Consider the following 26,271-nt stretch of genomic DNA (forward strand, 5'->3'; position numbering starts at 1 on the left):
ATCATAAGGTATCTTGAAGCCCCAGTGAGTACCCCGCGTCTGCACTTCATCCTGCTGGAGATGTGCTCCGTGAACAAAGTCCAGTAGTGGGGTTTGGCAACATTCTGACAGGCCGGGGAACCTGAAGTGTCCTTTATGGCTGGGGTTCTTGGATCCACTAGGGAAAACTCACTGAACTTTAGGTGTATTGTTTTTTTCATGAGAAGGAAGCATAAAGACGATGAGGAAAAAGAAGGCTTTGTGATCGGAGACCCTGGGTTAGAGTCCTGGTTGGCCCCTGCCTTGTTATTAGCCATTTGATGCCAGGGCAGGTGCCTCCATCTCCTCCAGGGTCAGTTTCCCCATCTATGAACTGGAGGAGGATTGTACTTCCACAATCTTCCAGACTTATGGGTTGTTGAGATAATAGCCACAGAAGGATTTGTAAGTTCTTAAGTCATTTTCAAAAATATCTCACGATGGGCTTCCCTGGTGGCGCAGTGGTTGAGAGTCCGCCTGCCGATGCAGGGGACGCGGGTTCGTGCCCCGGTCCGGGAAGATCCCACGTGCCGCGGAGCGGCTGGGCCCGTGAGCCATGGCCGCTGAGCCTGCGCGTCCGGAGCCTGTGCTCCGCAGCAGGAGAGGCCACAACAGTGAGAGGCCCGCGTACCGCAAAAAAAAAAAAAAAAAATCTCATGATAATCATAACAATTTTAGTGATGCAAAGATAGTCCCACCCAGCATTCAAGTCCCAAGAGCAGAAAGGAGGAGCAGGAGAGATATAGCAAGAATAAAAGACACAACCTCTGCTCTTAAAAGCTGCAGTCTAGACTGAGCATGTGATCCTGCTGGTGAAACCCCAGTGAAGCCTGGACCTCAGGGCTTGTGTCAGGCAGGTCTCTTTCAGCCATGAGTGATAGAGCCCACGCCAGCATGGCCTCAGCAGAGAGCAACTTATTGTCTCTCATCGCGGACAAGATGACAGCTGGATCCAGAGGCTCAGTGGCATCGGGCCCTGGTCTCCCTCCTTCAATCTCTTGGCTACACCTTCCTCTTTGTTAGCTTTTAGTCTTGGGTGAAACCACAGTTCTTGTGTTGGTCCCAGCAGTAAAAGAACTTCTCATTCCCAAGTCCTAGAACTTGAATCCAGTCTTGAACGGAATGGCTTGGGTCATGTTGGTCATGTTTCCTGAACCAACCACCATTGCCAAGGGCCTGCAATAAGCTCTTTCATTCATTTATTCAACACATACTTATTAAGCATCTACTTTGTTCCTAAAGCTTTTCTGGGAGCTGAAGATAGAGCGGTGAACAAAACAGACAAACAAGTAAGTGTACAAACAAACAGATAACTTCAGACACAGACTCAAATTTAGAGGTTCTGGGTGAGGGCTAAGGCTGCATTTTAACAAGCTCCCCAGTGAGTCGATGCCAATGGCGTGGTCCCCACTTTATTAGATCGCATGAACACAGTATAAAGAATGTGCTCCAAAGAACTAGTGAGCAGTGTCCAGCCGCAAGCCCCCTTTTCTTAGGCTGGGGAAGTTCGTGTAGACATGAACAGAGTAGACAGCAACACATCAGCGACCATAACTTCAGGATGGACGGGAAACAGTCTGCTTGCTCAAAGGGCAGCAGCTGGAACTATAATTGTTCAAGGCATCATTTCTCACCCTGGAAGGCCCCAGCATCACCCAGGCCAAAACTCAGATATTTCCTGCAGATATAAAAACGAGGATTTTTTTTCTTCCTCCCTTTCCAGCTTAAATATTTGTAAAGATGCAGTCTGTGTGGGAATGCATCATTTTGTGCTCCAGATGCGGGGTTACACGTTTAGGGTCCAATATTATGTATTATGGTTGATCGTTATTTCACGAGCTGTCACTCTTTCTTCCCTTCAGAACAGGCTGTAATATCTCATCTCTTTCCCATCCCCTGAAAGGCAGATCCTTGCCAAAGATGTGTCTATATGTGGAGACCAGGAGCTGGTTTCTGGAAGTGAAGAGTGAGTGATGCTTTGAAATCCGGTTTCACAAGCCTCCCAGTTTTACCAGAGGTAAGAAACCAAAGCTGAGTCAGAGCAAAGCGAGATACCGCTTCTGGAACCTTCTCAGGTAAAGCTGTCCTGAGGCTATTTCTGTGAGTTTCTCCTTCTCCTTTCCCAGCTTCTCCTGTTTGCTTCCCTGGGGAAAATATACAGTGTGACCTCCTTTTCTTCTGAATTTTCTGTCTTGATATCTAGCCTTTGGTCACTATCTTTCCTTCTCTGAAGGTCAGAAATAGGGGCCTTGCCATGCCAGGTATGTAGACATGTCCATGGATGTTTATTAAGCGAATGAACTATTGCTGCAGTTGAATGTGGGGAGTGGAAGATAATTATGATGGGAGGCACCCAAGGAAGGCAGGGTGCAGACCTCAGCTGAGGAAATAGGCGAGAAGGCAAATCCTTGGTGGTTGCATTAAGCATTCTACCTCGGGAAGCAACTGATGTGATGCCACTTCTGGATAATAAAGCAAGGAGATGGTTAGAACCACTCTTTAGAACCTCCTTCTGGATCATTCACAGATCAGTCACTTAAACGGAAATGTAGATTAAAGGTGGAGACCCAGAATTAGAAGAGGACAAAGTGGAAACGTCCCAGCGCTCATCCTGTGGGGCTCAGGTACCAGAGAGGAAAGTGAGTCCAACAAAGGGGGTGACCTGACCAAGGTCAGCCAGGACCTTTCAATGACAAAGCATTGCAAGGCATAGGCTGAAGCCAGGGCGGCTTAGATTCACCTGGGTGCACAATTCCTAAAGTCTATCGAGTTACATAATAAAGAAAAAAAATGATATCATTTAGTCATTTATGGATAAAAGAATGATATGAGTGAAATGTTGACTTTACTCAGAACTTCTCCGTCTGCGACAAGATGCTTGGTGGAAGGTGGACGGCTCCATCTGTAGAGGAGAATAGTGGTCAGTGAGACGGTACCTCCTGACTGCCCTCTGTAACTGACCAGCCTCCTGAAGGGTGACCCCTGGTTCTTTTGGACCTGGCAATTTCCTCCCTTTTTAAAGAGCTTCTTGAGTAGAATTTGAATCCTAATTTTAAAAAGCAATGATAAAACAAAAAGATGAAGAATTAATTCAAATCACACGTCACTTCCCGCCTCCAGCCCTCCAATCCAAAGGTCTTAGCAAGGCCTTAGCCCCTAATCAGTCTGCCGTGCCACCTGACTACTCACCTCTCGGAGCTACCGGCTCCATCCTGTCTAAGACTAAGTTATGCATTGAAATCATCAAGTCTGGGAAAGTGGGTTCTCTGTTGCAGCGTGTGAGAAATTGTCTCCTTTTAAAAAATTTATTTTAAACAGTCAGGTGAGTTGTCAGTATTCATGCCTGGACTATGAGAGATGAATTCAAACGAAATTGTAGTGGGGGGCGTGCGCTTGGGGAGGAGAACAGAAATACAGTCCAGCATTCACTTAAAAATATGAGTTCGACCTTAGGTATGAAGGTGAATGGGGGTAGACTTTCCTGAAACCAAGTTCAGATGTGACCTTTCCTAAAGAGGCCCAATTAAGATCATAAATCAAATCACCTCCCAGATTTGCATGTGTAAAGGAGCAGTTATGGTTGTAGCAGCCTGTTTGCATGGTGAATTATGTATAAGGAGCTGTGCCTTCCTTCTGTCATCAAGACGCTATTTCAGCCATTTCCGTATTGATTTTGTAGACTGGAAAGCCCTTGTTGCCATTAATTACATCTGTTCAAAACAGGAACGAGTGGCGATAGATTGGTAATAAAATAAGACAAGGCAGAAAATCTTGCAGAAGACCTCCACCAGTGCTGGGAAAGGGCAGGCTTGGAATTATCTGTGCAAGGAATCCAGGCTGCCAGAGGTCAGGAGGACAAAACTGTCTCTCAGGGCAGAAGACACTTTTCAGATAACTTGTCCCTGTGTCCTCTCCTCTCATTCCCCCAGGGGCAAGCTTGTCGGAGTCATTCCACAGCATCGGGCAGCATCCTTTCTCTCCACCTGTGTGACACATCACTAGACACCCTCCCTGCTCCGTCAGCAGCATGTTCTCTTGGCTCAGTTTGGCTGACAACACTCAGGTAGGTCCATCCCAGCCCAGATAAGTACTTTGGTTCTTAAGTTGTCCATGCATTAAAATCGCCGCCCAGGGAAATTAAAAAAAAAACAAAACACTGTAGATTTTCATTATCCTTATGGTTGTTTGATGTTTGTATTTGGTTTGTATTAGAAATCTATGACTATTCCCACTGCCACCCTTAAGTAAAATAAATCACCCTTAAATAAAACAAAACAAAACAAAACACTGATGTCCAGGGCCCTGTCACCCCCTGAGAGCCCGATTTAATTGGTCTGGTTGGGCCCAGATGTTCAGTTTTCTGTTCTGTTTCTTTTTAGCTTTTCCCGTTGATTCTAATGGATAGCCAGGGTGGAAACTTAATGCATTTACGAAAAGCATGAATACTTCAGGGAAGCTGTTGCTTTTCCATAATTGTGTTTTGTTCAGGCAGGGAAGCGTGCTGTATGGGGAGGCCTGAGCTCCTCTGGGCTCCTCACCCCCACTGGCCAAATGCCTCAGCCTCGCTGGGCTCAGGTTCCTCTCAGATGAAATTAAGAGTCTTCTTTTCCTCTGGTTCTTAAGGAGGTGATGTTGCCAGAGCTGCTCCAGGTCTTTGCTCAAAACCCGTCAACCCCCATCTGTAGCAGAGTTAATGTAAATCTTTACGTTAAAGCGTCCAGAGATAAGAAAGGAAGCTACAAGCAAACACCCACATGGAACCAGCTGGGACCAAGGTGGTGATGAATCCGACCTCCAACAGAGCCTGAGTCTCATTATAAGCTGATGTTACTACGGGAGCATAATAAATGGCACACCTATTGGTGACCATGACAGGACATTAAAGACCAAAAAAGAATATAAAGGGGGTGGCATCTCACATCCTGGAAAAGCCCTGCCCCTCCCCCCGGTAGACTAATGCATATGCCGCTCTATCACTAGCCTCACTCCTCCTCCCTTTGCCTTTACTCTTTAAAATTAAATCCCTCTGGCCAGGTGAGATTTAATTGATCTGTGAACTTAGTTCCTGCTTCTCCATTCTTTGGCCACTGAATAAAGTTTATGCTGTGTCCGTCTCAGCTTAGGTTTTCTTAGTCGACAGCTTGAAAAAGAACCCTCCCCAGCAGAGGCAGAGAGCCTGGCCAGGCTGGGGCCCGAGCAGGGTCTATAGGGCTTAATTCTGTGACAGTGACTCTGGGACTCCTGCAGGACTTCCGTTCCTCTGCCTGACCGAGGTGCAGTGAGTAAAACCAGCTTTCGTGCCTCATTTAGCCCAGTTTGTAAAAGGGACCCCACTTTGTTCTCTCTTCCTTCAGATTTCAGTTTTGGTATAACTCTAGGTTGGCGATTACATTCTCTAATCAAAACATCTTCTTACATTCAACTCTAATTCACTTGAGATTGGGATCCACGGCCTGACACTGGAGGAAAAAGGTCAGGATGTTAGGTCCCAGATGGCAGTCCAGCTCAGTCCCCTATCAGAGCTAAAAGCAGGCAACATCACACCTCAAAAGGCACCTTGGACTTAAGCTGTCTAGCCTGGCAGCCGAGATGCCCATGACACTTAGAAACTTGTAGATTGAAAAAGAAACTTCAATTTCTTGGAGGCATAAAACTCCCCCCAAGTCCCCGATTTAAACACAAAAGATACGAATGTCTATTTAGCCCTAGAAGACAGGATGTCACACAAGAGCAGCTATATGAGTTAATACATTCCAAAAAATGGGTTAATAAATCTTAAGGGCAAAATTGAAGGGCAGGCAAATTAGAAAGATGCACGGTACGTTTTCCCTGAAATGGAGCACACAGTGAAAAATGAAATAACACAAGGATTTGGGACTGAAATATGCTGAGGTCTCCCTGATCTCGTGCTGTGCACAAACGCAGTCCTGGTGCTTATGTATGCGAGGGCGTGCGTGGCTCTTTTCCTCTTCCTGAATCTGCTGCTGGAATCTATCGTCCTGTCCTTTTGCATAACCTTCTCTGCAGGGTAGATGCACTCTCCCAACTGGGGCTCTATTTGCTCAGCCAAATCTCATTCGGAGAATCAACTTTCCAAATGGCAGCTTCACAGGCACACAAATGTGGCTGAAAACTAGGGATCCACCTACAGGAACGGCCTGAGTTTGGAAGTTAAAGAGACTAAGCATCCCTGTGGAACAAGCTCATATTTCCTGAGGACTCTGATGGCTTGTGCCCGTTGAGGTGACCGGTCTCTCCAGATGGGACATACCACTTTGTGCACTGGGCTGTAATTGCCCATGACAATTGCAGTCTTCTTACTACACCAAGAAGGAGAGATATGCCAACAAAAGCAACCAGAAACCCACCCTGTTTGAGGCAGATTTCCTATTAAAACTGTAATGTTCTCCATTAGAGAAATTCTTCCCCATGTTCTCATTCTTTGTTTCAAGTACCTATTTTTCAGTAGTCTTCTCCCAACCACTTCCCTCAAATCTCCTGGTCTCTTTTTGTGGAAGAGAACCAAAGGAATTGCTAACCTTGAGTGCTCTCACAGTTCAGATATGTAAGAAAGTATTTTTCTTGTAAATTTCTCATCGTACGGACCCTTGCCCTGGGCATTACATTTTTGCATTCATTCACACATTCATCCATCCACCCACCCATCCATCCATCCACCCACCCACCCATCCATCCATCCATCCATCTATCCGATATTCATGCATTTACTGTGAACTCATGAAAATATTAGCTGTTTTTGCCTGCTCAGAGATGTTCCCTCTTCTCTTGGCAACAACCCCATTTTCCTTTAGGAAAATGTTCTCATTTATTTTCAATCTGTGTGGTTCAAATAGGACTGACTCTACAGCCAGCAGCAAGGGTGCATATATCACCCAGGCGTGGCCACTGCCCCTCATCAGTGACTGGATTAGCTGGGCAAATCGGAGTCAGTCTAACTCATTGGTCTGTGGCTGGAACCCTTGGGAAGTAGAATCTCTCATAGAGTTGATTGCCAAGCTATAGGAATGTCAGCTTAGAGTTGACAGTAGTGAAGTAGTGAAGAAACAGAACTGAGAGATGATAGATGGGCAGGCAAATCCTCCCTGCCTGGTTGAGCCCATGGATCCAGCTGTTTCAGTCCTATTCCCTAAAATTTTCAGGCTTGTGAGTGAATATATATCCCTTTTCACATTTTGCCTTGGGTTTCTGTTGCTTGCAAATGAAAAAGTTCTGTCCGCTCTGTGCTAGGCCCTGAGACCAGGACAAACCAGTTTCAGAAGTCAAGCAGCCTAGTAGAGTGGTTGAGTGTAAACTCTGTCACCTCATTTGAATTCTGGCTCCACCACTGACAGTGGGTGACCTCACACAAGTTCCTTTGTGCCCTCATTTACTCATCTACAAAATGGTGAAGGGATAAATAGTGATTCAGCTAGAGTGTTTAGCATGGCACCTGATCTGCAATGAGCATTCAATAAACACAAGCTGGAGGCGAATTGCGGTCAGCACTGTCTGGAGGCAGTGAATGAGATCATAGCCATACCGATATGCTCATGCGTCTGCCTTCTTATCTTTCTTCTCCTCTTTCTCCCACTTGTATAGATTGTATTATTGTTCCTCCACATTTTTTTTTTTTTTTTTTTTTTTTTGCGGTACGCGGGCCTCTCACTGTTGTGGCCTCTCCCGTTGCAGAGCACAGGCTCCGGGCGCGCAGGCTCAGCGGCCATGGCTCACGGGCGCAGCCGCTCCGCGGCATGTGGGATCTTCCCGGACCGGGGCACGAACCCGTGTCCCCTGCATCGGCAGGCGGACTCTCAACCACTGCGCCACCAGGGAAGCCCTGTCTGTATCCTTTTGCTGTAATAAGCGTAACCAAGAGTTGAATTGCTTTTCTGAGTTCTATGAGTCCTAGAAAATCATCAGATCTGAGGGTAGTGTTGGGGATCCCTGACACAGGGGCCCACAGATGGTGGGTACCCTGGGCCAATGTCACATACTTGTCCTCCTAGAGAGTTGTGGCGTGCCTGGCCTAAGCTGTTGCTCTCCAATTAGCCTGATGAACAGTTATGAGTTCTATTTGAGTTTCTTGGGCAGAGGACACGTGACCTGAAGCATACAACCAGTATCTTTCCAGATAAGGAGATCATGAATATTAAAGGCTCATATATATTTAAGAAGTCCTGCTATTTAATCTCATGTGTATTTAGTATACTATGAATATTTAGCACTGAGGTGCATCATACAGATTAGGTATTTCTTGGTTCCTCCATCCTTCGTTACCTGTGTTTAACATGCACATGTTCTACGTGTTGACTACTTATCTTATACTTAACACGTCCCATGAATTCTGCCAATGACTATCACACTTTTTGCTTAATAGCTTATTTATATTTAAACATCTTAAGATAGTTTGCCTATGTTTGTAAACTACAAGCTTCTTTATTTACTAGAACCGAATAGTCTCAAAAGTGTGCACATCACAGGGCACAGTCTGATCAGTGAATTAGGGGAGGAGAAGCAAATATATCACTAAATGCTTTTGTGCTCCAAGCACTTCAGTTCTGGAAACGAACGCACACACTCCTGATTCTTGGCCTCATGGTGGCTGCCTCCCAAAGGGCTGAGCTCCTACCTGTGGTTCTTGTGGAATAATGATAATCATGATAATAACAGCAATCACATACACAGAGCTACTATGTTCCAGGCATTTTAAAAAGCACTTCACGTAAATTAATGCTTGACAGCAACTCTATGAGGTAGAGGCAATTTCAATCTCATTTTTACGGAGGAGAATATAAGATGCAGGTGAGGAAGGAACTTGCTCCACATCAACAGCAGCTGGAGCTCAAACGCAGGAGAGCTGGTGCCACAAACCCTGCCTTCACGGCATTCTGCTCACTTCCACAACAGTGTCAGCCCCTCATTTGCTCACTGCCTTGGCTGCACCCAAGTGGAAATGCCTCAGAAACACTGCTAAATCGAAAATATCTGAAAATTAAAAATGCTTCGGCTGAATGCTGATAAGAAACTAGAGTGACGGTAGGATGCATTCATTCATATTAACCTGTAACGACACCATCCTTCAGGAGGAAGTTTTATCATTATTTTAATTGTAAAATGGACATGAAGTGTAGAAGTGCAGAATGGTAGAATTTCATCCAGTGCTAGCACAGTGAAGAAGTCTTTTTTTTTTTTTTTTAGGTAGGCGGGCCTCTCACTGTTGTGGCCTCTCCCGTTGCGGAGCACAGGCTCCAGACGCGCATGCTCGGCGGCCATGGCTCACGGGCCCTGCCGCTCCGCGGCATGTGGGATCTTACCAGACCGGGGCACGAACCCGTGTCCCCTGCATCGGCAGGCGGACGCTCAACCACTGTGCCACCAGGGAAGCCCGCCAAGAAGACATTCTTTTTGCGGTACGCGGGCCTCTCACTGTTGTGGCCTCTCCCGCTGCGGAGCACAGGCTCCAGACGCGCAGGCTCAGCGGCCATGGCTCACGGGCGCAGCCGCTCCGCGGCATGTGGGATCCTCCCGGACCGGGGCACAAACCCGTGTCCCCTGCATCGGGAGGCGGACTCTCAACCACTGCGCCACCAGGGAAGCCCAAGAAGACATTCTTAACAGGTAATTTGATTTGGAAGTGTTAGTAGAAAATAATAGTTAGTTATCCATAGCAATGGTGAAAACATACGGTAATATACGTGGAGCATCGACACATGCAACCACTCCAGATTGGCCAGGTATTTGTCACAAGGTTTGTCTGCCTACTCATGTACTCAAAAGTTGGAAATATTAAGGAAAAGAAAAAAGGTCCGGAAGCGTAGATAGGGTGGGTGAGATCAGAGGGTGTCACCCTCAGAGGGAGACATTTTCACATTCCTTCCCTTAAGCTATGTACTTCTGAATGCTAATGGCAACGGTTTTAACTTCCATTGAAAGTCACTGTCTGGGTTATTCTGTTGAGACAGGGCCAAGGGGTGGAGTAGGGCCAAGGGGTGGCGTAGGACCAACCTCAGTCAAAGGACTTGGGTAAAGACGCCAGCTCTGCGCTCATCAGGTGGCCTTTTGCGGTCTGCGAGCCTGAGTCTCAGTGTGTCATCTGCAGAACTGGTGACCGTCCACGTGTGCTCGGGGGTCCGTGTGCTGTGGGCATGGTGGAGAAAGGCCAGGAAAAGTACTTTGCACAGGGTCTGGCATAGAGTAGGTGCTCAGTGATGGCAGTGCAATCTGAAGTGTGTATACGTTTTGTTAAAATATTCCTTTTGGAGGTGAGCTCCTAAATTTTGCCCATCCTGGCTTCCTATTTGTCCTCAGAATGTTGGAGGGGGTTGGGTGGGGTGGGAACTGGGTTCCTGGCTCAAAAGAAAATGTTCCTGACAAAACACAACATTTAGTTTTTCAAGGGCTTCTGAAAGAAAATATCTCACGCAGTTTCTTGGAAATAAGCGCTCCCCACCTGAGCGTGTTTTCAGCCACAGCTGAAGCATAGGACGTGGATGAGAGTGGGGAGGAAAACCTGGAAAAAGCTGTCTCCACCAGCTTACTGATCTGAGGGGTCAGGGAGCCAGCCCCAGGCAAAGTCTGTTTGGAGTTTCACCAAGATCCTAATTTTAGAAAATGAGTAACTTTGCTGCGTCTCCTCAGCTTGTCTTGCTCCTGCCCCCTTCCCCGCTGCTACTAGTTAATGATCCCTGTGGGCAACAGTCCCCTTAGCTAATGAACCCAAACAAGATCAGGCTTCCTGGTCCCTACACAAGCCCAAATGTGGCACATGGTAGCAGACTCCCCATTAAGCCCTTGCCGGGGAGAGGGCTGTGGTCACCAAACGTGGCCCCCTCACTGTGAGTCACTAAAACCCCTCAGCGTAGGCCAGGGAGTTTTCCTCATAATTAACCTCTCTTTTACAGCTAATGGTTCTTACAGCTAGGCCTCTAGTGTAGGGCAGTAATTCACCTGAGGGCTTCTTTCCATGTATAAACCAAAGCATTTTTAAAGAGTCTTTCTGTGGCCCGGCAACACCTAAAAGTTGCTTAGAAAGCTCATGGTAAAGGCCTTTATTACTCTGAGGACAGTTGCACTGGACCTACGTTGTGTTTTTTTGTTTTTTTTTTTTTTAGCGTTACGCGGGCCTCTCACTGTTGTGGCCTCTCCCGTTGCGGAGCACAGGCTCCTGATGCGCAGGCTCAGCGGCCATGGCTCACGGGCCCAGGCGCTCTGCGGCATGTGGGATCTTCCCGGACCGGGGCACGAACCCGCGTCCCCTGCATCGGCAGGTGGGCTCTCAACCACTGCGCCACCAGGTAAGCCCTGGGCCTGCGTTTGATTTCCTTGTTCTTACCCCTTTTTTTTGAACAACAGAAAGAATCAAGTTCATTCCCATTTAAGTGTGCTCTGTGATTGCAAATGGTGTCCTCTTGTATTCCTGGGACTATCTGACTGGGGGTTGCTGGAAGCTGAGACTTCAGAGAACTTCCAGCCTGAGAGTGATATGGTTCTTAAGAAACTTTCAAAGATAGGGAAGCTATACCATTCACCTGTGAGTTCAGGTTGAGGCTAAGGGAAAGAGGGCTAGAACCTTCCAACAGATAACCTGCTAAGAAATAATTCCCACCAGAATGCCAAATAAATAAATGGAAACAAAACCAAACATACAAATGAACAAACGAAAATTCCAAGATCTTGAAACAAGAAAGAAAATGAGTGTGGCGTCTCCCAACTCTATTTGTAAGAGTAATTGATTTGGGGATAATCACACTAAGAAGAGCTAACGTTTATTGCCAATTGAGGCCATGCCAGACACTATTGTAAGCAGTTGGTAATGGTTCCCTCATAGAATCCTCAGGACAACCCTATGAAGTAAATGCTGTTAGTCCTAATTTACAGATGAGCACACTGAGGTGAATATACACAAAGGCAGAAAATGTTGGCACGTGACCAGGAGCTGGCTCTTGGCCATGCTGGAGGCAAGTTCATACATCTGCCTGGGTAAGGATGTCCTCTGGGGGCCAGTCTTGGGTGATCTGCTGACCTTCCTGGCTGTGTGTGGCAGCTGGTGCTATATTTTCTATTGCACAGAATTATAGCTCCAGGAAAGTTTTCCTTTTTAAAGCCACATCTCCAGTCTGTTCTATCTAGCCTCTCCTCAACCCAGTTGGTTTCTAGATACAAATCCTGCAGCTATGTCAAACCAGAGGGTGAGTAAGAGAGAGTATCATGCAATGAGTACGCCCTGGATTCATGCAATGTGTGGGCCTCTGGGACACAAAGATGGAAAAGCCAAGGTCCTGGGACTCAAGGATTTCATAATCTGGTGGTGGCGACAGACAAGTGAACAGACCATTCCAATACATGCAACAAATGTTATTATAGTAAGTACAAATAGCACTTAATTTGTACCAGGCACTCTTCATAGCAATTTTCATAGAGTTCTCTCATTTAATCTTCACAGCAATCCCATGAGTAGCTGTGGTTATCATTTTGCAGACATGGGAGTGGAGGCACCGTGAGGCTGTATTACTTAGCTGTAAGTGAAAGAGACAGGATTCTGAGTCCAGGCAGTCGGGTCCCAATCCTGTACTTTTAACCAATCTGCTCTGTGGCCTCTGTCCTGAGGGAGGCAAGCATGGAGGACTGTGGGAGCACAGAGGAAGGACTCTCCGTCAGGCAGGGAGGCGCCTTTCCAGATGAGGGGGCTCCCAAGTTGGATGAACTGATCTGTAGAACCTAGTCCATGACCAGCCCAGACATGTGTTGGGGGAAAAGTATTAGAAAAGGGTGCAGGCACATCATAGGGTATATTTTGTGGTTGGAAGCTATGGTCTGGCAATGTGGCAACATGGATGTACCTTATGAACACAAGATGGAATGGCAAAAGGAAGACAAAGAATGGGACCTGTAGCCCAATGTCATATATGTAAAGACGCACGCACAAAAACAATATATATACATTATTTAAGAACGTATATAAATGAAATGATTCCTATCAGAGTAGAACGGCTGCCTTCGGGGATGAGAGGAGAACAGGAGTGGAGAAGAGGGATAAGATGAAATAAAGTAAGGGAAGCGTGATGATGATAATGTGCTGTGAACTGAAGAGAATAACTATGTCAGTCTTGGGCCCCTGAGAGAGGAGGAAGATCCTTAGGAGCGTCTGTGAAGTGCTCCTTTGCTGAGTTTTGCCCCTTCCTCCCTTCTTTTTTTTTTTTTTTAATTAATTAATTTATTTTTGGCTGTGTTGGGTCTTCGTTGCTGCATGCGGGCTTTCTCTAGTTGCGTTGAGCGGCGGCTACTTTTCCTTGAGGTGCACGGGCTTGTCATTACGGTGGCTTCTTTTGTGGCGGAGCACACGCTCTAGGTGCCAGGGCTCAGCAGTCATGGCTCGCGGGCTCCAGAGCACCGGCTCAGCAGTTGTGGTGCACGGGCTGAGTTGATCTGCGGCATGTGGGATCCTCCTGGACCAGGGATCAAACCCGGGTCCCCAGCATTGGCAGGTGGATTCCTAACCACTGCACCACCAGGGAAGCCCCCCTTCCTCCCTTCTTCCATGGGTGTAGCAGGAGCATCAAGTTGCTTCTTCCGTGTAACCCCACCCCCTTCTCATTGTTGATTGGTGCAGGGATGGGCACCTGCCTCAAGCACGGCCAATCATTTCACTTCCTTTTATAGATGGATTTAGTGCCCAATAGAGGTGCTATAGCTGAGGGTTAAGGGCAAACTCGAGCCAAAGTAGATTCAAACCCTGTCTCCACCGACTTCCACGTGACCTTGGGTACGTGGCTTAGCCTCTAAGTCCTGGGTTTTCTTGTCTGTGAAGTGGGAAAATATAATACCCAACTTACAGGATTGTGTGAAGATTTAATGAGTGAATGAAAGGCATGTACAGTGCTTAGAACAGTGCCTGCCCTACAGGACTCAATAAATGTTGGCCATAATTGCTTCCTAAGAACTTGGGAATTGGGAGACTAGAAAAAGGGCTGTATGGGTAGCTGATCAGTATGCCAAGGAGTAGGTCACTTTCCATTGTGTGGAGCATCCTCATTATTTTATCCCCATGGGCCATAGAAATATCATCATTTTGTCTAATACTGGCAGGTGGAAAAGGGTGGGAAGCATTGCTGAGCAGGAGTCAGTCTCTGGTTAAATTCCTGGAGCCTCACTATACTGAGACCTTGAGCTCAGCTCAGTATTTTTCCATTCCATCTAATATCCCTCCCCACCTTTTATGCTGAAGTTAGTTTAACTGTATTTCTGTCGGTAACCTATAGAATCCTGATAACGAGGGTCATAATGACATTGAAGACTCCAAGGCTCAGCCTCTTAGCTCATCTCCACATGTGGTCACTTCCATGCTGTCATCCTTACAGTGAGAATCATCCTTACATGCTGATTACTGAGTTAAAAATTCTTGAAAAACAAGTACAAAATCATATACCCCTCTTGCTGCCATCACCAAGTCCCAGTTCACACAAATGGTGGCGTAACAACCTTAGCACACAGAATTTTGTAAAATCTGGATTCTACACAGAATTTTCTGGGGTAATGACACATTTGTGACTTCATGAGCTTTAAATACGTTGATAAAAGAATCAGTTCCTGCCCTTACGCATTTACCCCCATTCTGGTAAAGTTCTATTTACCATTTCCCAGTAGAATGTTTATACAACTGTTTTTGAAAAAATGTTTCAGTTTTTGGAAAAGACGGTCAAGGCTGTATTGGGAATTCAAACTTGTATATCAAACAGATAATTGATAGATTTATTTTTTTTTAATCTCAAATACTTTTTTTTATTTGAAATATATTTGTTGTACAGTATTATGTTAGTTTCAGGTGTACTGCGTAATGATTTGACATTTGCATACATTATGAAATGATCACCGTGATAAGTCTAGTAACCATCTGTCCCCTTACAAAGTTGTTACAATATTACTGACCACACTCGTATGCTGTATATTACATCCCTGTGACCTACCTATGATATAACTGGAGGTTTGTACTTCTAAATCCCCTTAACCTATTTCACCCCCCCCCCCCCCCGCCGCTTCCCTCTCTTTTGGCAACCACCTATTTGTTCTCTGTATCTATGAATCTTCAAACAGATAATTGACGGATTTAAATCTCCTAGAACAAAAGTACCGAGGAGAGATGTGAAAGTGTTTCAGGAAGGAGAAACAAACAGAAAACCTTCCTTGACTTTTGGAAGTCAGAGAATAATCAACACACTGATTTAGGCAATTTCACTGCTTTGAAGGCTTTCAAAGAAGACTGATTTCTGTTTGTTCAGCCACCATTTGGAAGTGCAAAGATCAGGAACATCAAAAGCTTTATCTGAGCTTCTAAATGTGTTTGTGAAACTGCTAACATGCCATTGAGGCATTTCTCAGAGATCTGCATTGTGGCGGTTTATATCTTTGTTGGTTTGACAGGTGCCATCTGATAGAGTGGGTGGCCCTTCCGGCATGCCAAACGCCTCCGAACGCCTTCCAAAGGAAAGCCAGAGAGAAGGAAAACGAGCCATTTCCTGTGACTGGGAGTCAGAGGCAGCCGAAGGGGTCTGTAATGACTTCCTGAGGATGTTTAGTCAGTCACTACTGTGGTTAAAAGGTTTTGCATGAAGTGCATAGTCTATACTTCCCAAGTAGCAGTATTAAATCTTCAGAATCGTAAAGAAGTTTAGTCACCCTTCAGTAGGAAGTACAACGTCAATAAAGTTTATCTGAGGGAGTCAGTCCAGGGCTGATAGCGTACTCCATAGTCTCAGGGACCCATAGTCCCTCCTGTTTGCTTCTCTGCTTAGTGTGCTTCTATCCCCAAGTTCACTTCATGGTCCAAGTCTGCTGCTGCTCCTCCAACCTTCCAACAAGAAAGAGGATGGAGGAGAAGGGCATGCCCATCCCCCCAGCTCCCCTTAAGGAGACTTCCTGGAAGTTTCTCATGCTACTTCCAGTTATAACCCATTAGCCAGAATTTAATCACATGGCTACCTCTAGTTATGAGGTGGGTTGCAGGATATAATCTAGCTAAGATTTAGGGGGTCTGTTACCATGAAAAAAGGTAGAATGGATTTTGAAGGACAGGTAGCTAGCTCTGCCCCATCATCCTTCAGGACTCAGCTCAAACGTCCCTTCTTTAGAGAGACCACCTGAGCCCATCCTTTTGGTAGCAGGCTATCCTCACTCTCTAACGCAGAACCTATTTGGTTCCTCCATAGGAATGATCCTTTGTTTATTTCTTTACTTTTATTTTTTATGGCCTACTCCTCAACTAGAATAAAGTTCCTTGAGTCCAGGAATTTTATCTCTACCCACTCTACCCGCAGTGCCTCACAGCGCTTGGCACCTGGCAGAAACCTTATAAACATGTGGAATGAGTGAACAAATCATGAATGAGGGCCCTTACAGAGAAAACCACTGTGGCACTGGGACTAAATATATAAGCTCTGGGGCTGGACAGTCTTGATTAAGATCTTGCCTCACCTCTTATTAATAATGTGACTGTGGTCAAGTGACTTAACTTGTCTAAGCCTTGACTTCTCTATTTGTAAACATGGAGGGGAGGGCTTTTGGAAGAATAAAAGGAGTCCATACATGTGACATGCTTACCTCTCTGCCTATTGGAGAGCAAACAGTCAATTTTATACACGACCATCAAAATAATTTTTATTTTTGATATTATTGGGATCTATCTAGTCCAAAGATTCAAAGGAGGCTTCTTGGAAGAAGGGATCTTAGAGATGAGTCCAGTGGACAGGCAGGAGTTACCTAGACCGGAAAGGGGTGAGGAGAACATCATAGGGAGAAGGAAGCGCACGTGCAGAGGTCTTGGGGCAGGAGGGGATATGTTGGACGTACTAGAATAAAAGTCAGTGTGGCCAGAGTGAAGAGAGGAAGAGCAGTACATACACAGAGATGGGGAAGGAAGACAGGGCTAGAACGTGCAGGGCTCCCATATTGTGAACGTTACCCCAAGTGCAAAGAGAAGTTACCAAAGAGTTCCAAGCAGGGGAGTGCATAATCAGATTTGTAAGGTATGATATCATCCTGGCTGCGGTGTTACCAGGAGGGGGATGGGGTTATCACATTAGAGTAATTTCCGTAGATGAGAAGTCTACTGTATCCGCACTTTCAAACTCAAGTCTGCCCCTATCAAATGTTTGTGAGGCTCTGGGCAAAGAGAGCGTAGAGCAGCAGACCAGCCTGGGCTGGCTATTCTTGGGCTTCTTGATTGTGAGAAACTTTTAGATATGCCTAAATATTTAAACAGTATAAATAAAAATGAACAAACTGTTAAACTAAATGTTTTCTAGCATCCTGTTTTGAAAACTATACATACATAATGACTAAAAGTCAGAAAAATATCAGAGATGGTTGAATTTAATTATTATTGTCCATGCTTGGGTGTTCTGTTATTGGATCAGGCATACATAATTTGCAAATCATTATATATGTATTCCATAAACTTTATTTTTCTTGTCTTCAATTCAGCAAAATCATGAATTGTGTTCTTTTTTTAAATTTATTTATTTATATTTTATTTTTGGCTGCGTTGGGTCTTCGTTGATGCGTGCAGGCTTCTTCTAGTTGTGGCCAGCAGGAGCTACTCTTTTTTTTTTAAATTAATTAATTAATTATTTTATTTATTTATTTTTGGCTGTGTTGGGTCTTCGTTTCTGTGCGAGGGCTTTCTCTAGTTGTGGCGAGCGGGGGCCACTCTTCATCGCGGTGCACGGGCCTCTCACTGTCGCGGCCTCTCTTGTTGTGGAGCACAAGCTCCAGACGCGCAGGCTCAGTAGATGTGGCTCACGGGCCTAGTTGCTCCGCGGCATGTGGGATCTTCCCAGACCAGGGCTCGAACCTGTGTCCCCTGCATTGGCAGGCAGATTCTCAACCACTGTGCTACCAGGGAAGCCCATGAATTGTGTTCTTATAATCCAGGTTTTCACTTAATTTGTACTCCACTGAAAATAATGTTCTAAAGGACTAAAAAATAAAATAAATTTGTATTCAAAATCTAGAAAATTTGAATATATTTAATAAAGACATAAATTAAAGTGAATGCAAACAATTAAAAACATTTTGTATATGTTTTCAAAAAAGTTATTATTCTTCTACAATGTTCAAAGTTAACTACTGAAGCCAGGGCAACTAGCCAAGAAAAAGAAATAAAAGGCATTTAAATCGGAAAGGAAGAAGTAAAATGATCTCTGTTGACAGACGACGTGATCTTATATGTTAAAAAAACTCTAAAGATTCCATAAACTGTTAGAACTAATAAATGAATTCAGTGAAGTTGTAGCTTACAAAATCAACATATAAAAATCAGCTGCATTTCTATACACTAACAATGAACCATTCGAAAAGGGAATTAAGAAAACAATTCCATTTACAATAGCATCAAAAAGAATGAAATACTTAAGAATAAGCTTAACCAAGGAGATAAAAGACTTGTACACTGAAAACAACAAATTGCTGCTGAAAGAAATTGAAGTCACAAATAGAAAAAGACACTTGCTATGGACTGAATGTTTGTGTTCCTCCCAAATCCATCTTTTGAAGCCTTAATCTCCAGTGGATGGTATTTGGAGGTGAGGCCTTTGGGGAGTAATTAGGGTTAGGTTAGGACATGAGGGTGAGGCTCTCATGATGAGATTGGTGCCCTTATAAAAAGAGGAAGAGACTTGAGATCTCTCCATGAGCACACACCAAGGAAAGACCATGTGAGCGTGCATTGTGAAGGTGACTGTATACCAGCCAGGAAGAGGGCCTTCACCAAGAACTGAATCTGATGGCACCTTGATCCTGGACTTCCCAAAATCCAGAACTGTGAGAAATAAATGTCTGTTGTTTAAGTCACCCAGTCTATGGTATTTAGTTATATTAGCCCAAGCTAAGTCAGCAGCCCTCATTTGTGGATACTGTTAAGATGGCAGTACTACTCAAAATGATCAACAGATTCAGTGCAATTCTTATCAAAATCCCAATAGTGTTTTTCTGCAGAAATAGAAAATCCATCCTAAAATTCATATTTAATGAATTTTAAATATGGAATCTCAAAGGACCCCAAATAGTCAAAACAATCTTTAAAAAGAACAAAGTTGGAAGTCTTATACTTACTTATTTTAAAACTTACTATAAAGTTACAGTAAATCAAAACAGTGTGGTACTATAATAGAGACAGACATATAGATCAATGGAATAGAATACAAAACTTAGAAATGAACACTTCATCTTATATGGTCAAATTATTTTTGAGAAGTGTGCCAAGACCATTCAAAGGGGGAAAAGACAGTCCTTTTCAATAAATGTTGTTGAAAAAACTGGATATCCACACTGAAGAGAAAGAGTGAAGTTGGACGCTTACCTTATACCATATATAAAAATTAACTCAAAATTGATCAAAGGCCTAAATGTAAGTGTTAAAACTATAAAACTCTCTGAAAAAAAAGTAGGGGAAAAGCTTCATGACATTGGATTTGGCAGTGGTTTCCTGGAAAAAACACCAAAGGAACAGGCAACAAAAGTGAAAATAGACAGGACTACCCCCAAATTAAAAAATTCTCTGCATCAAAGGATGCAATCAACAGAGTGAAATGGTAACCCATGGAATGAGAGAAAATATTTGCAAATCACGTCTCTGATAAGGGGCTAACATCCAGAATACATCAAGAACTCCTACAACTCAGTAACAAAAAACAACCTGATTAAAAAACGGGGAAAAAATGTCTACTTGAGTACACATTTTCCCAAAGAAGATATACAACTGACCAATAAATACATGAAAAAATGCTCAACGTCACTAATCATTAGGGAAATGCAAGTCAAAACCACAAGGTACCACCTCACACCCATTAGGATGGCCACAAAAAACAACACACCCCCCAAAAAAATTACAGGGAGAAAAAGGAAAATAACAAGTGTTGGTAAGGATGTGGAGAAATCAGAACTCTTATGCACTCTTGCTGGGAGTGTAAAATGGTGTAACCACTGTAGAAAACAGTATTGTGTTCCCTCAGAAAATGAAAAACAGAACTACCATATGATCCAGCAGTTCCACTTCTGAATTTAAGCAGGATCTGGAAGAGATATTGGTACACCCATGTTCATAACAGCATTATTCACATTATTCATAACAGCGTTATTCACATTATTCTCTCCTGGTTGACCCACCAAGAATAGATCAACATCGATGGATGAATGGATAAACACAACGTGGTATAAAATACAATGAAACATTATTCAGCCTTAAAAAGGAAGGAAATTCGGACACATCCTACTACATGGATGAAACTTGAGGACAAGTGAAATGCCAGTCACAGGACAAATACTATATGATTTCACTTATATGGGGTACCTAGAGTAGTCAGATTCAGAGAGATAAAGTAGAAAGGTGGTTGCCAGGGGCTGGAGGCAGAGAGTAATGGGGTGTTATTGGTTAACTTGTACAGAGTTTTAGTTTTACAAGATGAAGAGTTCTGAAGATGGGTGGTGGTGATGGGTGCAAAAAAATGTGGATGTACTTAATGCCACTGAATTGTACATTTCAAAATGATTAAGATGATGGATTTCACGTTCTGTATATTTTACCGCAATTAAAAATAATAAATGTTAAAAAAGAGAAATATAAATTATAATGAACAAATATCACATTTTAAAATAAAAATATTTAAAGTGAACATTTTCTTTCTCTTAACATCTTTATTGGAGTATAATTGTTTTACAATGGTGTGTTAGTTTCTGCTTTATAACAAAGTGAATCAGCTATACATATACATATATCCCCATATCCCCTCCCTTTGGCGTTTCCCTCCCACCCTCCCTATCCCACCCCTCTAGGTGGTCACAAAGCACCGAGCTGATCTCCCTGTGCTATGCAGCTGCTTCCCACTAGCTATTAATTTTACATTTGGTAGCGTATATATGTCCATGCCACTCTCTAAAGTGAACATTTTCTACTTAGATTTAAAAATGTTTGTTGGATATTATTAATTTTACAAATATAAAACTATTTGCAATTCTAGCATGAAATGTCCATCTAGTTGCCAATTTAAGTTACGGATATTAGATATTAAATAATATTGAAAATATTAAATAATGCAATATGCCACCATGTACAACTGTTGCGAGTACCATGCTTATTCATGAGTGTGTTCAGAACCACAAATTGGAACAGGATGAGAATCAAGAAAATGGACGCTCCACACTTCTGGGAAACAGTACCTAATTATGCAATAACTATTGCCTTCTTGCTTCCTGAGAGGAAAGATTTGACAAGTTAATGAATTTGTCTTTTCTCCTTGAGTACTTTTATCCCTCAAATCTTCTTCATGTTCTGAGGCAGTGTCTACGTTCACAACATCCGGATACAGTTGTCTCTCAAAGGCAGGACCCAAGGGCAGCATTTCTTTGGAGCCAACATGGCATTCGCCTGAAAGTGATGCTTAGACTCACGAGTCTTGCTGTGCCTGCCCTGAGTGCCAGATAGCTGGTGACAGAAGCCCATATAACCCTCAATAAATTTGTTGTTGGTGTGTGTTTGTGATATGTGGGGTCTTCTAAAAGCACAAAGCCCCTCTTTCTTGAGCCAAAGAATGGCACTGTTCAAGCCCCACTTTCTATTCCTTGAAATGAAAATGAACCAGTTAGACTGGATCTGTCCACACGGTGAAGGCTAGAGGGGTCATTATCCAGAGGATTTACGTTTGTCTGAGTGGGATGTTCGGGTTTGAATGCTTTAGAATTCAGCCACATTTTATCAGCTCCGTGATCTTGGAAAAGTAACGTATGAGGTGTATATCCGTGTTTTCTCATCTCTAAAATGGGGATTAAAATAGGACGGACCTCACTGTGTTGGGTGAGGATTAAATGAGAAAATGCATATAAAATTCTCAGCAGCATAACTGGCCCAGGCTGGGTATCAGATAACGGTGATGATGATTTGGATGGCAAGGCAGAGCTTGGGGAAAATTCATGTTCCATTACAATCTCTGGGATAGACTGGCAGGTACTTAGAATTAAGAGAACTAATTGGATTAGGGTGTGCCTTTATCATCAAGATCTAAGGCACAACTAATTGTTCTTTAAATCTGGAAAATAAAACAAGGCTTTCTGAGGTATCATCAAACTCATAGATAGTTGTACGGCTGCTTGAGCAGAACTGGAATGACCACCAATGATAATAAGAACATCAGATTCTCCAAAGGACTTGAGCAAGCTTAGGATATGCTGCACATATATGAGTGTTTCTCTGTCAAGTTGCAGGGCCACAGAGAGGCTCTAACGTCCAGGGAAAAGGTCTTTGCCTGAAATTGTGTAATTGATTGGTTGGAAGACCTGATTTGGTGAAAGCTGAGTTTTGCGTACAAAACTCCGCTAACCGTTGCTTTCCACCATTCCTTTGCTGAACTGTGGATCATCTAAGGGAGAGGAAAGGAAAAAAAAAACAAACTTCAAAGGTAATTCCTTTCTGCTTCAAAAACAGTCTTGGGTTTTCTGGTTTAACAGAGAATTGAGAAGTAAGCATGCATCATTAATTTCTATGCAAAAACATTCTTCACTTCAAATGGCAATTAGCTGATAACATTTCTATCTCGTGTCGCGCTGAGATTTTTACGCTAATCATCACATAGCAGTAAATTAATCATTTGGGCACAGTTAGAGAGGATGTATATTTCATGAGACAGATATAGATATCAAGATCTGTTTGATATTTACTCAAGGTAAGTGGGAAGCATCTCAAATTATTATGAGGGGAGCAGACTGAGCAAATAGGACTGCGTGGCAATGAAATGTATGCAGTGCAGACACATGAGGACTTTCAAAACACTCTTGGTGTCATTAGCGTAATTATTGTGAGGAAATTGGAACACTCTGGGAACTTCAACTCCAAATCATTCAGACACACCAGAACCCTCAGAACCACATCTTAACAATGTCAAGGGAAAAATCAGCAATTGACCTCCTTTCCCTCTTCTCGCCTCCCTTTTCTGTTACAGAATTCACCTTTTCCACATTGTACAATATGTAAATGGGTTTCTCTTCTCGATTTGCACTTAAGTCTACTCAGCCAGACGAATCAGCTTGACCCTAAAGGCAAATTGGAAAGCTGCTGCCTGCACATTATAGGCCACCACTCAAATGAGACGCGGTTTCTTAGCAGAGGAACAGTGCCTTTGACAATTGATGGAAAATAAGAGAATTGTACTTGAAAGTGCCTCTACCTGTAGTGATTCAAGGGCACGTGCCAGGCTCCACGGCTGCCTGGGAGACCTAAGCAATTATGATGTGCGAGCAGAGTTATCGTGAGAAAAAACTCTACAGACCCCTCTCTTTCTTCATAATTCTTCCTCCCCCCTGTTTACCCCATGTGGTTCTCCGTAGCTCCTATGCGATCAGTGCCACTGATTATCCCACCAACCAACACACTCCCCAGCCTCACACATTCACACTGTCCCGCAACCCAGTCCCTCCATTCTCCTCCAGTAAGGCAGCAGTAGAGGGCCCTGGGAGGACATGCCTTCCTCTGGCCGTATGCAATTATTATTTTTTCAGGGAAATAATAATATTTTTTATTATTATTGTCCCTAATATTTTTCAGGGACAACTTTATGGGGAAAGGCAAAGAGATGGAATAAAATCACTTCCTCAGAGACAGTTCTAAGATATAGGCGAGGAAGGTACAAGCCCACACCCCATGCAGAAAGTGGAGGGGGAACAAAGGGCCCCGTTTCCCGGAGGGGCTGGGTGGGTACAGTGACACAGAAGGCAGTTGGTGGGGGGGGGGGAGGTGGAGTCTCGCCAGCTGGTGGGAACTAGGGGCTAGAATATCACTTTGTGATGGTTTTTCTCTTTCAAAGTGGCTCTGAGCTTTAAAATTCTGGGGTGAGTGGGGAGGATGGTGGTGGCAATGAGTGGAGAATACAACACGGGACATATATCTGAGCTCTGCCATCTGTGAGCGTGATCTAAAGATGCTGCTCAGGGTGACAAGCCGAAATCACAGCAGCTCCAAGTCAAAGGGAGGTAGACCATGAGCGTAGCTGTGTTGCTACTGAGAAGTCCCTCTCTGCTGATCTTGAAGGGAATGGAAGAAATTGGTCCAATAGGACATAAAGTGTTGCTCTATTTTAGGGAGCAACCAGCAGCCTATGAGTTTACATAAATGATTATATAGGTATTTATTTATATATATTTATACATCATTTAACATTTATGTAAAATATATGATATTACATATAAATATATATATATACATCTGTATAGGACATATTCTTTCTAGAAAATAATCCTTGAAACTAAAGATGATTACCAGCTAAGCCACAGAGTATCTTTGGACTCTGGTAATTCATAGATGCCATGAATTTTAGCTCAGTCTTTGGACAGTTCGTGAAATCCTTGAGAATCTACATTCCCGAACTGGAATCAAGTAGTGAGAAAAGAATGATTCAAAATGTACAAAATGTAAAAAGTATATGGGTGTATACATTGGACAAAAAATAGTGACTTGACACTTATTTCTGCCCAAGTAAGAGTAACAGGGATCAGCTTTGGTTTTAGGTATGAAATAATTAAAAACTCAAATATATGAAACAAGAGTTTTTAAGATACTGAATGTCAGGAGATGAAGGACCATGGTGCCCAAGAGACGGAAAATAATCGAAGTGAGTCCTACGATGGCACTAGCTTACCTTGAGAAAGCTTCCAGTCACCGTTGAGGAAAGGGAAACCCAAGCAGAGCCCGGGAATCACCATGAGTTGAGGGAGGATTCTGAATGTCCGGGGAGGCCAAGGCAGCGAGAGTTCATGGGACACAGTCTCAGAGAGGGGAGAGCCTCACAGAATGAGATGCCAGAGACCTGCGGAGGGTCCCCCACCCCTCCCCAGCTGAGCACCGATCGGTGCATGTGTTGGAGGGAACTCTCAGAGGCTGGGAAGAGCCAACTGAAAGGGATAGAAGAAATAGCACCAGGAGCTCCAACAAGGACAGAAATAGTTTGTTCTGCCCATCAGAGAGGAAAATCTCATAATTTATGGGGCATCAACAGAGCATTCAGAGGGTTTAGCCCTAGTAGTTAGGCAAAATTAGCCCTAGACTAAATGCTCCTGTAATTCTGCCTCACAGAGCTTGGTTAAAGAATTAGGATGTGCTGTATTTCTCAATCCAGCATGAACCTGAGACTGACTGGATTTTGGATCGAGGTGGAAGACATCACCTTGTAAACCGCATGACCAACATTACTCAGTCAGAAGATCTATCTTCTTGTGTCTCTGCATGGCCACTGTAGTAGGAACTGACAACCATGTGGGTTACTTGCAGTCCAAGTCTCCATTTATGGCTTCTGTCTCCTTTTGTGAAGATGGAATACAAATGGGACCACCTAAAGCACAACTGTGAAGACCTCCCTCTTTGGCAGCTTCCCATGTTTCCTGATTAAGCTTATTCCCTTGCTTGAGCGAATGCCAGGACTTTCCTGCTGGTATTCAGTTTAGCTCTCTCTTGATAGGGCTGCATGTTAGGAATGTTTATCCTGTTCCTATCATTACCTCAAAGAAGAGAAGGACTGCGGAATGGAAACTGAGAAATGGACTTGCCACAAGATTAAAGGAGCTGACATTCCCCAATCAGAGGACATTTATTGTGAAGCTACTATGTACTGTGCACTGTTCTCGGTGCTTTCAGATGTGTTTCAGGGGACTGTGCCCTTAAATTAGTCAAGCGATTCAATCACTTGTTTTCAATCTATTCTCAACAGGACGCTACATAGGAGATATGAAGTGAGAGTCGAATTTGTTTACTTAGAGACAATTGTTCACTTAGAGACAATTGTTCTACTATTTATTGAGAAGTCTATGTTTTCTTTTTTGCTGATCTTCTGTACCAACCTGGCCATAAATCAAGTCTTCATGAATGTGTGATTCTGGATCTGGACTCTCTATTCTGTTTCATTGGTCTGTTTATCTACCCTTGTGCTAATGCCATGCCATCTTAAATACTACAGCCTGATAAGAAGTCTTGATATCTGGCAAGGTAAGATAAAAAAAAATCAGTCAGAGTAAGCTGTGGCAACAAAGTCCCACAGATTATCAGTGATACTATAATATCAGTGTCTTTCTTGTTCATGCTTCATGTTCATTACGGGTAGACCAGAAGCTGGGTTGTGCCTGGTCATCACTCTGGAGGGGGATTCCTGGAGCAGGCACTCTCTGCAACACTGTCTTTTGCTATGATGAGGAAGAGAGAGGATGGCAAAATCATGCACTGGGTCT

The 26,271-nt window shown here is 43.8% G+C and overlaps 1 long non-coding RNA gene across 1 annotated transcript; it reads left to right on the forward strand.

Annotated features, from left to right (window-relative positions):
• The first annotated feature begins 9,232 nt into the window (after positions 1 to 9,232).
• LOC137210112 (uncharacterized) lies at positions 9,233 to 26,246 on the forward strand. The gene is made up of 3 exons (XR_010936261.1): positions 9,233 to 9,636; positions 11,130 to 11,312; positions 25,127 to 26,246. It is a non-coding gene; the product is annotated as an uncharacterized lncRNA (long non-coding RNA).
• The last annotated feature ends 25 nt before the right edge of the window (positions 26,247 to 26,271 follow it).

Source organism: Pseudorca crassidens, chromosome 17 (genome assembly GCF_039906515.1).
Source record: "Pseudorca crassidens isolate mPseCra1 chromosome 17, mPseCra1.hap1, whole genome shotgun sequence".
In the NCBI taxonomy this organism is placed as follows: Eukaryota; Metazoa; Chordata; class Mammalia; order Artiodactyla; family Delphinidae; genus Pseudorca; species Pseudorca crassidens.